Raw genomic sequence first — 13,721 nt, forward strand, 5'->3', positions numbered from 1 at the left:
GTTAGCGTACAGTACGGTCCCTTCATCCATATATCCCGATCGAATCAACAACCATTGGTATATCGAGAGTCGTTCAAGATTCGATAACTATGCAATACATCTTGAAGATCCAATTAGTGACATCGCATGTGCTACTAAGAAACCATTTCTTAAATCACATCAAGTACTCTGGCCAGAGATTCGTCACACTAATATCTCCTCAGATCGCATAGGATATCCACACTCGCAAGTATGTGGTGAATCCTTGACAACAATACATCGACTCCTATATGTGTTGTAACTGTACCCAATCCCGACACCTGATGACCCCATAGAGTCGGTAAACGAGTCAAAGCACAGTACTAGCATATAGAGTCTCCATGATGTTTCAAGTAGTAAGGACTAATGGTGTACAACCAAAACCGCGGACTTTATCCACTCGATAAGTGATAACCACTTGGAAAGTCCGGATAGGGTAGTTCGATTATTCATCCTATGAATATCCATTTGCATGCTTCGAACATCTCCATGTTCCCTACCAATGAAACGTGGTACTCCGCATCGCAAATGCTAGTCTCAAACTCGAGCGATCCTTATCCTTATTCTCGGACGGCTCAATCGACTAGGAACAGTTTAGAATATACAGTGACTATAAGATGTATTTCATGATAGACATCCCCATGTTCTACCACATCTTACATACACTATAGTATATTCAAGGTCTTTATCAAAACAACAATAGTATATCACAATATAACAATATGAAGAAAGATAAAGTCATTGCCATTAATAAAAGTGTAAATTATATTAAACAAAAGATTGTTTGTACAAAGAGTCATCAAAGCCCATAGCCACAAGTTGGCTCACTGGGCACCCACTCTTTCAGGGTTTTTAATATCAATCTGGTTTTTAGATGCTTTTGAGGGATGATTTGTTTTTCAAAATTTCCTTGGGCAAAAAGGAAATTATTTTGGGATTTTAAGTATTGGTTCTTTTCATTGAGTTCAGAATATTTTTGGTTCAAAATTTCAAGTACTTTCCTCAATGATTCAATCTCTTTTTCAAGAGTCGACACTTTTTGAGAAGTATCTTGAGTGTGTGATGTGGATGCACCGTCTGTGCTGGCTAAAGGATTTTCATAAATTTTTTCTTTACATCCTGGCTGGATATAAAAATTTAAATCAATGGTTTTTCTGCAAGCATCTAATGTTTCGCTGTAAGAATAGTATCCTTTATACAAAGGATTAGGATAATTTTAAATTTTTGGCTGTTGCTTTCCATTCATGAAACATTCCTAGAATATTTTCATAAAAAATCACATAATGGCTTAAATTTATTCTTGGAGGATTGTTACTGATTTCACAATTTTCTCCAATCATAAAATAATTTGTCAAAGCATTAAAAACTTGGAGTTTTGCTGTTCTTTGGTTTTCTAAATTCCAAATATTATCTAAAATATTTTGCTGAAAATGATTTACGTGTTGTACAAGACGTAAATTAAATTTATTTTGCTGAAAAATAGGTAATCTAATATCGCAGAATTGAATGAAATTACCTCTTTTACCTGGTTGGTAAGGTTTGGCTGTTTCCAGGGATCTCATAATTCCTTGAAAAGGAGCTATGTAAGGTTTTTGCTTTTTTGAAGGAATCCAATTTTTTGGATTGTTGTGCTGGTCTTTCATCTGTGAATCATTTTGCAAATGATCATTGCTGGTTTTAAAATGATCAAAATTTTTGTTATTTCTAATTACATTAATATTATTTTTATAAATTGGACAAGCTTTAATTAGATTTATATTTCTAAGTTTAGGTTTTTCTAAGAAATCAAAATTTATTTTTTTATGATCAATTTCAAAATATAAGAAATCATTATTCACTATATAAGGGGTAATTAAGTTAATAAAAGGTGTTCCTAAAATTACAGTGTGGTGAATATCATTAACAAGAATAAAATCAGTTTTTATACTAACACCATTTTTTATTATTGAAGCTTCTGTTTTAGAATTTACACTTAATCTTGAATTATTAGCAGTAGATAATTTTTCTTGAGTTTTTTCTTGGAATTTTTTAGGCACAATTTTTGATTTTATGCAATTTAAATCTGCACCGGTATCAAAAAGAGCTATAGTATCAATTTCAAATTTTTTTGGGAAAAAAATTTTAATTTTTAAGAGATATTTTCTAGAAGTTATTTCTCTTAATACAAAAAGAAAATCTTCTGGAACTTTTTCAATATTTTGAATATCTTGTGTTTCTTCTTCAGTTTCAGAAATACTATCCGTATTTATATTTTTAAGAATTAATTTTATTGCATCAGTATTTTGAACCTGATTTTATTTTAATTCTTTTATATCTAATTTTATTTCTTTTATCTCTTTTTGTAAATCTTGAATGGATACATTCTTATTTTTTATTTTCTTATCTAAAATATTAGTTAAGTCATAAGTTTTCTTAGAAGTACTTGGTAAAATTTTATTTTCTTTTTTACCTTTTAATGATTTTAGAATTTTTTTCTAGACAGTCTTTTTGAATATTTGGATCATCAATGTTTTTTAATACATCTAGAAGAAGTAATTGATCTTTCGAAAGCATGTTAATTTGATTTTCAGATTCTTCACTGGTGGTGATTAATTCATTAATTTGTAAAGACTCATCATGGTTAGAATTTTCAAATTCTGTATCTTCATCCGAAGAATCTACTAAAAGATTAGAGATTTTATCTAAAATTTCTTCATTTAATTTTAATTCATTTAGTTTTTTATTTAATCTATAATAATTTGCAGTATGACCTGTTTTATGACATCTATAACATTCAATATCTTTAAAAGATTTTTTAGGACTTTGTTTAGGATTATCTGGTTTTTTGAAAGGTTTTCGGTAAATTATTTTATATGACTTTTTATAATATTCTTCTTTTGGTTTATCAAAATTCTTTTTGTTTTTTTAAAAGGTTTTTTATTTAAGTTTTTAAAGGTTTCTTGACAATCTCCTAAGCATTTTGAAGAAGATGGTTTATTAGTATTTATATCAAATTGTTTACAGAAAGTTCCTAACTCTTGTTTTTTCTTTTCATTTCCCATTTTAAATATTTTTGTAATTTTAAATCTTGACAGATTTTTAATCCTTCCTGTTGAGTTAGACTTATTAATTGACCATAAGTAAAATCTTCATAAAAAATTATATGGTTATTGTTGGTTTCTCTAATTTTATTTCTTACCTTTTCTCCTAGGAGAGTAGGTAAACCTGCAAGAAATTTTTCTTTCCAAACAGGTTGATTAGAGTCTTCTCTTAACATTATTCTAGTTAAGAAAGTGTTTTTATACCATTGAAAATCACCTAATTTTTTACATTTTAAATTTGATATTAATTCAGAATTTTTATCTTTTAAATGTGTAGGATCACCAATAAAATGTAAAGAGATTGTTAAGATTAAAGTTGCTACAGCATCTTGTTGTGGATTACCATTTTCATCAAGAACTGGTATTCCTTCTTCATCTGTTTTTATTGAATTTAAAAATTTCTTCTTGTTGTTGGCTTGTGAGATAATAATCCCACCATCCTTTTATTTGGCCAGAAAATTCTGCTATGAGGAGCTCAGCAATCGTTTTATCATGAGTTCCAATTTGGGTTTTATAAGCATTTGCAGCCATAGTCATTTGTTGTAAAAGACTAAGGATGTTATATTCGGTCATTCCATCTATGTTCCAATCATAGACAGAAGAGGCATTGAAGCAATATTGTGCTAAAGGTTTAACTATTCCTAAATCTGGAGCAGGGATTATTTGTAATGGTTGTTGTATGGATATATCCCAAGTTATTTTATTAATGTTTGTAGGATTTTGGAATTGTTCTAAAGCTTCACTAATATCAGATTTATTATTTAAAATATTTACCCTTAGATTCGACATTGGGGTGTCAGGAGCTATTTGATCTATTGGTTCAATGGAGCTACTAGTTGTAGGTGTTATTCTACTTAACTGATCTTGAAAAGTTTTTATAAATTCAGAATGGTTATCTTGAATATTTTTGACACTAGTTTTTGATATTTGAAAAGGTTTAAAAACTGGATTTTTAATGTCGATCTTTTTAAGATTTTCTATACTTACTTTAGGTGGTTTTTGTAAGAAATTTTCTATTATGTTTAGTTGTTTTCCTATGGTATTCAAATTAGTATTAGTAAAGTTATTTTGTGTTATTATATTTTTAATATTATTTCTATCATTATTTCTGGATTTTTTATTGGAATTGCCTCAATTTGTTGATTTTGAATATTTATTTTAATTTCTTGTAAAGGAGGATGGTTTGATTGAATTCTACGAGAATCAAAAATAGTTTCCATTCTGTTTCTTTAGAAAGAGGATTTATATTTTTTGAAAAGGGATAATTTAGGGAATTTTAAGAAGCATATATTTTAAACCAATCAAAGAAAAGTATATGTATTCTATTTGAATTAACAAATTCATAAAACTGTTCTTGGATAATTTTTCTAGATTCCAAGAAGTTTTCAAAGAACCACGATTTCTTTTTTAAATTATATTTTGCATAAAAATCATCATGTAAGAATTTTTTATTTACTTCAAAATCTTTTTCTATAACATTTAATTCATTAAAACTTTCTGTGATAGAAGAAAATGTAGGACTAGTTGGTTCTTGGTCTTGATTATTATTTTGAGTAGAATATATTTTTATCCTACTGTTGTTATAGACTGCTCTGGGAATTTCTGAAGTATAATCAACATTTCTTAGAATTGAATTTGGTAAATCTGAAGTGGAATATCTATGTTGGTTTTTTAAAGAAGTGTTAACTACTGAAGGGATTTTTGAGACTCTACCTAAATCTATAGTATCTAAGGTAGAAGAATTTTCAGATTTGTCACTACTATTTTTTCTTTCAAATGAAATTTTAACTTTTCCATCTAAATATTAAGTTATTTCTTTTAGTTGGGTATTTGGTTCTAGATCTTCTATTGGTTCAGGTTTAGTAACTCCTTCTAAGACCCATTTTTCTGGTAGATTTATATCGCTCTGTTGAATTGGTTTAGGGATTACAGTATTAGATCTAGTTAAATCTGTTTGTAATCAAAGAGTTTCACCTTTTTTACTGTGGTATTTTACTTTTGTAGCAAAAGAAGAAATTATTGCTTTGTAATGGATTCTAAAAATAATTGACACTGGAATTGATCCTTTAAGCATGTTATAATTATGAGTTTTTATTTGTAAAACTAAAGATTTTAAAATATTTTTATCGCTTAAAGAAACTAAAAAATTTGGATAACAATCAAAAGAGATTGGTCCAGTACATAGACTAGATTCAACTGAACTTAGCAAAGAATCTTCAAAATTTGTAAATCTGGCATCTCTTAAAATAGGAAGGATCGAAGTATTTAATCCTTCTTTAGTTAAAGGTTTTATGCCTACTTGGACTAATCCAATATGAATATATTTATAATTTTTATCTTTGTATTTTTGTAAGGAATTTTGAGATAGTAACTTAATTTTTTCAAAAGGTTTGTTAAGTTGTATAAGACATGACATGCCTTCAGAGTCGATACAAGTGGCATCGGAGATCGTGCTCCCTCACCATAGAAGTACTAGCTATCACCCTCATCTGGATGAAATTGTACCAGACACTAATAACAATCCACAGTAGCGTGATATAAAGTCAGCAAATCTATTCCCAAAATACAATCAAAATCTGTCATCTCTAGAATCATCAGATTAACAGACAACACATGACCCTCAAACTCTAGAAGGCAACCCATAACTAGACACTTAGTTACTACCTCCTGCTCCATCGGAGTAGATACAACTAATCCAGGTCTAATGATACATAAGTCAATCTATGTCTCTTAACAAAACGGCTAGAAATAAAGGAATGTGATGCTCCAGTATCAATTAAAACAAGTGCATGAATACCACATAACAAAAAGGTACCTTCCAACATGCAATCGCTTCCCTATGTAGCCTTCTCCTGAGAAAGAGAAAATATCTGCCCCTGAGTACGTGGGCGAAAACTGGAAGAACTAGGTGGTGCTGGCGGTTGACGTGGATGAGTAGAAGCCTGAGATCCAACCTATGGTCCCGATCCACTAGCAACTCTCATACGAGTAGGACAATCCCTCCGCAGATGCCCTTGCTCACCGTAGATTAAAAAAACCACCAGATGCCTTCCGACATGCTGCTGTAGGATGCTTCCCACCACAGTGATTACAACGGTCATTCTTCTTCTTCTTCCCAATTCGGAACATGCCTCAAGATCCAGAAGAAGTAGAAGAAGAAGAAGAAGAAGAAGAAGAAGAAGAAGAAGACGTAGAACCTTATTTCACAACAGATTGAGCCCTAGGCCAATTAATCCACTAGGCTATCCTGACAACATCAGTTGTGCCCGCCTGTTGCTGTTCTCTACTTGATGGCACGGATTAACCAAAGTCTGATATGATGTCGGATCATCACAAACAACCACCTGTGAATAAATATCCTGATTAAGTCCTTGCAGAAATATATCATACTTGGACGCATCACTCTCATTGATATGGGGACTGACTGTAAGGTAACAGATCAATTAATCGCTGCTGATACTCATCAATAGTCATGGATCCCTGTCTCAAAGTAAGAAACTCCATCGATCGTGCCTGACAGACTGCTGGAGGAAAATAGAGTTTCTGGAGCTGCTAACGAAAATCCTCCCAAGTCACCCGTCCTCTCTCAGTATGCGCCTGAGCAGCCTTGGCGTCCCACCATAATCGTGCTCGTCCATCAAGAACGAACTCAAGAACCTCCATTTTCTGCTCCTCAGTACACTCGAAAGCTCAAAAAGCGTTTTCAATCCTGGCCATCCAGTTTCTTGCTTCCTCAGGTTTCTCGCCTCCCATCAAGGGTTTCGGTCCTACTTGCAGAAATTTATTGCTAGTATAGCGATTTCTACCCTCTTGGTGATGTCAATGATGATGATGGCCTCCTTCCTGACCAACACTGCCATGGCTCTCGTTACCTATTTCAGCCATATCTGAAAAAGATCTGCACATTTAAATCCAAAATACGCAATAATTACTCAAGACTAGACTAAATCCCAAGTACTAATCCCAAAATCTATGCATGCTCTGATACCACAAATTTAGTGACCCTGCATTGAATCACCTACTAATTGGCAACTATAGCATGCATTAATATTAATTAAAACATAATCACTAACAGAATAAAACATGCAGAAACATAACCCATAAATTACATAACAAACTCAGTACAATAGTTCAAAGCTTAAACTCAGTAGTGATACAACCATATCGAAGAAACTTTAAAATAAAACTGTCTAAAAAATTATACAGCTATATCGAATCCTGTTGTATAGAATATCCACTTATAGCTCCTACCCCGTAGTCCTGCCTTGAACTCCCAGCTCCATCCATCCTGCGACCTGCCCCATGCAATGGGGTGTCCAAGATAATATCTAAGACGTGAGAGATTAATGTCCAATACATAAACATGAGTAGACATATAAATATTATGCATTCACTCGTGATGACGGGTAATAAGTCATCTAAAAGTCATGCTAATAACCGGCGCCAATGATTGTTGTGACCGCTCGGATCAAACCTCTGGATAAAACCACACTCGCCACAAAATTCCCACTATTATGGTACATTCGGTTCTAGAATATCTTCTAGAACCCTCCGCTATAGCGGTACATCCAGCTATAGACTAAATACAGGTATAACAAAGTAATAAGCTCAACATGTATGCGCACATGACATATGAATATAAAAAACAGTAAATCATACATCTTGTCACATAATAATGCCACAGAAATGCAACATATAAACATGTATACTCGCTTGCAATATCAGTCAATGTGTACGTACCTCTAGGCTAGTTCAAGTCTAGTAGGACCTATGTTCCAAGCCTATAATCAAAAGTTCACCATATCACTACATAAGTTCTATAAGTCTTAACTAAGTTAATAGATACTCCCAAAACTTAATAAGATTCCCGGACCATACCTTCGTCCGTAGTAAGCTCTTTGAAGTCGCTCGTTTTGGAGGACTATAACAACACCTTTGTTATTCCAAAACCTCTATATATACCGATAAGGCCCTCAAGTGTATACCTCAAACTATATATAATTGAAGAAGGAAACTCGGGAATTCTTAATTCAAAATGAACTCTAAAGACCCCTATTTATAGTCCAAGATTCGGCCACGTTCGGAGCCTCCGATCTTGGGATCGGAGCATTCGATCTTTGCATGCGCGGCATGTGGCGATCGGAGCATCTGAACTCAAGATCAGACCATCCGATCTGATGACTACTCGACACTTGTCAAAAATCATGGCTTAGTCATCGTGCATTGTTGGTCGGGGAAGATCGGACCGTCTGTTCTTGGATCGGAGCGTCCGATTCTGCCTTTCTTCCAAAGTAAACAACTTTATTTTTAAGCTTCCGATCTTGCAGGGTTCGGACCGTCCGATCCTGTCCAAACTTTGGAAGTCCAATTCTTGCGTATGAAGCCCGATTAAGCCCTTGAATTGGTTAAATACTAACCATTAATCATGTTTATCATATTATTATCTTAAAAATAAAATCTGGGTTGCATCAATAACTGCATAAACTAAAGGTACATGTGATCATGCGCTCGCTGTTAGTCTGAGCTTGTTCCTGGTTAAGTTCAAACACTTGACCTTGGACATGAGGACGCAAAGAAAATGACCATGAGAAGAAGTCTTAGGATGTTGTTGTTGCGACTGTTGCTGCTGGACAGTAGTTTGCAAACCTCCGCCACTACCAGAACCGCTTGCTGCCCAACATGATTAGGACTGTCTCTCCTCTGATGTCCCATTTCGCCACTGAGAAAACAAGCACCAGAAGCACGATGACACAGACCAGGTGGATGTATCCTCTTACACAGCGCACATCGAGGATCCCTACATTGATGGACAAAACAAAAAACACCTCCAGATCCGAAAGAAGAAGAAGAAGAAGAAGAAGAAGAAGAAGAAGAAGAAGTAGCACCCTGCTTCTTGAATGACTGAGTATGCGGCCCAAAAAAACTCAAAGGTCGAGAAGAATGCAACTCCCTCGCTCGTCTCAAACTGATCTCAGCCTAGAGACAGTGGTTCACCAAGCCCTCATAAGACGTAGGATCGTCTCAAACAGTGACTCTATCAAAGATCTCCTGATTCAGACCTTGAATAAAATGGTTACACTTCGCTTTGGAACTAACACCAATATGCGGACAATAGGGAAGTAAATCCATAAAATCCTATTTGTACTCATCAATAATCAGCGTCTCCTGCTTCAGATTAAGAAGCTCTATCGCAGATGAAGGGCTGGAGGAAAATACAATTGATGGAACAATCTGCAGAAATTGTCCCACGAAACATGACCTTGCTCATGAAGAGTCTGAGCAGACGTAGATCTCCACCATTTGCGAGATCGTTCCTCCAACAGGAAAGTAGCGGCCTACATCTTCTGTTCCTCTGAACAATCAAAAGCACGGAAATAGTGCTCCATCCACTCAAGCCAATCCTCTACTTCCTCAAGAGTCTCACCTCCCACCAAAGGCTTAGGTTCGAGCTGAACAAACTTATGCAACTCGAATCGACGTTTACCCTCTCTACGATGGCGATGCGCATGCTGACATCTAGGAGGTTCCTCATCACCCCAACGTCCAATGCTACCTTGACTCTCGAAGTCTCTTTCAATAATCTGAAAGGATTATGGCACATTAAAAACCCAAAGAGCCAAAACTAAATCCCAAGAATATCTTATGCATGCTCTGATACCATAAAATGTAGCGAACCAACCTGGATCCACTACTAATCAAAACTATTTAAGCAATCAATTAACTTAATCGAATCAGAATCAAAAATAACAGCGGAAAATAAAAATCTCAATTACAACAAAGTCGGTGGAATATAACCGAAACTAAAACCATAAGGTAAAATCATTATACAACCAAATCGAACGGGTATCGAATTCCTAACAACTAAGGAAAACTCACCAAAACCCTGGTCTCTGCCCTATCGCGATCCTCCGGCGTCGCCCAATCTGAGACCTTCCCCGTCAAATAGGGTGTCCAGGAAAATACAGAAATACTGGGTGTACGCGACTACGCTCAATACGAAAGCATTGATATATAAACAAATATGATGCATGCAAATACTGATTTAAAACGGTCTGCTCAGGGGGGCGCCAATCAAATATGCAGTACCGTCGAGAAGCCACCCCGTAGGGTACATCCAAATATTCGCCCTATCACCGTAGCCTCAGTCTCCGCCATCGCGGCGTCTTACGGTGATAGACAAAACACAATAAATGTAGGACTGAGCCTTCCTACCAATATGACTCATCTCCACCGAGATACGAGTCAAATATGATCATGCATGTGCAAATGACAGTAAAACATGGCACATAAAAGCAGCATATAAGTGTATATATCATGTCAACTATCTCGATCGGTCCTTACGTACCTTAACACCAGAATCTCTAGAGCCACAAGTCTAGATCCAAGCATACAAGCCAATATTATCCGAGTCACTAATACTGCTCTACAAGACTTAACTAGATTATTAAATACTCCCCAAGTCTACTAGGGATCCAAAGTTATACCTGCGTCCGTCGTCAGCCCTTTTCTGTCGAAAGTCCCAACTCTTGGGCATAGCTCCACTACGACCTCTAGGAAGCCTTTCCACTTCCCGAACTCCTCCTAGGTGGCTAAAAACACCTAAAACTACTAGAGAAGTGAAGAGAAGGGAGTTGTAATGAGCACCAAATGAATAACTCTTGGCCCCTATTTATAGCTGGATTTTGGATGGTCCGAACTCCCTCTTCGGATCGTCTGAACTCTGCATGTCCGACACCTGTCCTGCCAGCACTTCGAATGATCCGAGCATTATCTCCAGATCTCCCGATCCCTCGAAATACGTCATCCGTGATATCGTCCCAATAATTGACTTCGGACACCTATCCGCCTTGATTTAGGATGGTCCGAACTCCCTAATCGGATTGTCCGATCTCACTGTCCTTCCGAACGACTTCAGAGATTCCGAAGTGTAGCTAGTTCGGATGGTCCGATCTCTGGTTCGGATCGTCCGAACCTTACTAATATCCAAATTTCAAGAATTATTATCTTAGTCCCAATTAAGCTCATTATTTGAGTCACTTAATCACGTTAATTAGGATACGGGTTACTACAATAAGTATGTAGTACCACCTGGGATCAACTTCGCTGGGTACCTCCACACACTCTTCTGATCCACCGTAGCGTCAATCTTCGTCATCACGGCATCTCCCGGTGTCAGGAAGTATCAAAGAATGTAAGGCTAAGCGACCCTACTACTAAGACTATCTCGAAGGAGACTCGCTCAACATGAATATGCACATGCAACATAATATATATCAAAACAGTAAGACATGTATCATGACACATAATATGCAACATATAAGCATGCATACTCACTGGATATCTCAGTCAATACTTACGTACCTCAACAACTGGCCTAGATGTACAAGCATTTGCAGTCCAAGCCTATAAGTCAAGATAATACTATATTACTAACACTGGTCTACAATTCTTTACTAGACTAATAGCTACTACCACTACCAATTAAGAGTTTAGAATTATACCCTGGTCTACAATCAATAACTAGACTAATAACTACTACCACTTGCTACTACGAGTCTAGAATTATACATGCTTCCGTCGTCAGTCCGCTGTCCTGACCCAAGCACAGCTCCACTACAATCCCCGTAGCATAACTAGACTAATAGCTACTACCACTAGCTACTAAGAGTCTAGAATTATACTTGCGTCCATCGTCAGACCGCTGATATCGAAGGCCCTGACCCAAGCACAGCTCCACCACAAGCCCCGTAGCATAACTAGACTAATAACTACTTCCACTAGCTACTAAGAGTCTAGAATTATACCTACGTCTGTCATCAGTCTGCTGATGTCGAAGGCCCTGACCCAAGCATAGCTCTGCTACAGGCCCCGTAGCACCTCGCTAGTGCCCGACCCTCGAGAATATATCTCAAAACACTCTGAATTTGCAACTGAAAATGAGTTTAGGACGCCTATTTATAGGCGAGGGATCGGATGGTCTGATCTGGGTTCGGAAGCTCCGATCTGTGCATGAATCCACGTGTAGAGAGCATTTTGATACCTCAGGCTGCAGGTGAGTTCGAAAGCTCCAAACCTTCACTTGTCCAATCCACCTTAACACCTGGTTCCTGCTGAGTTTGGAAGGTCCGAACTGGTTCGGAAGCTCCGAACTGCTTCGCTCCTTCCAAACTGGTTTGGCTGCTTCCGAACTGTCTGAGACCCCCGAGACCCTCCCTGCCATTTTCGGACATTCCGGAGTTGATTTTCCATTTATTTTCAACAAATAATGACTCTTTAATTGTAGTGACCCGCGCCGTGATCACCTACTAATCAGAAGCTTAAACATGCATTTAACTTAATTAAAGAATCATAAGAAAATAACAGCGAAAAAGCATAAATAAAAACAATTATGATACAACCATATCGAAATCTGTATCAACTCAAATACATCAGAAACAAAAGTCTAGACAATAACCCTGCTGGTCGTCCATCGCCTAAGCCCTCCTGGAACCACCCGCCTCATCCAGCCACAGACCTGCCCCATGGAATAGGGTGTCTAGATACAACAAAGTACGGGATGTGAGCATGATAAGTTCAGTCCGAGAGTATGAGTATACGGTATTATATGTTCATGTATGCAAGTGAACTGGGTACCAAGACACTCAGGTCAAGAAACAAGCTCATAAACCGGGCCCAAGGTATATAGCACGCTGCGCCGTCGCCGCAGGAGGTGGCTCATATACCCATTGAATAATGGTGACCTGATACTAGTGCATGTGTCCAACCAACACGGTGACCTGACACAAGACTTACATATCCAACCATCCACAAACTCGTAGGGTAAGTAAGCACCCTACTACAGAATACCTCTAAGGTAAAGACTCAATATGCTCATGTATGCAACATACAGTCATGACATGCTCTATATAAAGACATATAAAACATGCAATCACATAATCAATGCAAACACATAATACATGCATACTCAATATGGATATCTCTAATAATACTTCCGTACCTCATAAACTAGGCAAACTAGACCAGCACTATGTTCAAGCCTATTGTCCACTCCAATGCAAAGTACTTATGCATTATAACCTTATTCTAAAAGTCTTAATTAAATTATAGCATACTCCCTATTTACTATAACGAGCCAGAGTTATACCTGCGTCCGTCGTCAGCCTACTGATGACGACTGCCCCAGAACTTGGGCAATGCTCCGCAGCAACCCCGGAGTGCCTCGCCAACCTCCGGACCAAGCCTAGGAAGGCTGGAATCACCCCAAAATGTCTAGAATACACTAAAAACCGAGAGAAAAGGTTGGAAAAGGTGTGAAAAATGTGGCCCTCGGAACCTCTATTTATAGGGCAAGATCGGATGCTCCGATCGGCATGTCCTGCCACGTGTCACGATCTTGTGACATATGTCCCGCCACCACATCGGACGCTCCGATCTCCGCCACATGTCAGTCCCAGCTTGACACCTCATTGAACACCTAGGAACGGGTTCGAACGCTCCGTTCCTGGATCGAACACTCTGATCTTGCCCGAACTCAAATTGCAATTTAATCCTTTATTCAATTCTTTAATCACGTTTAGGTCTTTTAATTTTATAAAATAAAACCGAACTACTACATTAATCATG

Source organism: Henckelia pumila, chromosome 2 (genome assembly GCF_033568475.1).
Source record: "Henckelia pumila isolate YLH828 chromosome 2, ASM3356847v2, whole genome shotgun sequence".
Taxonomy (NCBI): Eukaryota; Viridiplantae; Streptophyta; class Magnoliopsida; order Lamiales; family Gesneriaceae; genus Henckelia; species Henckelia pumila.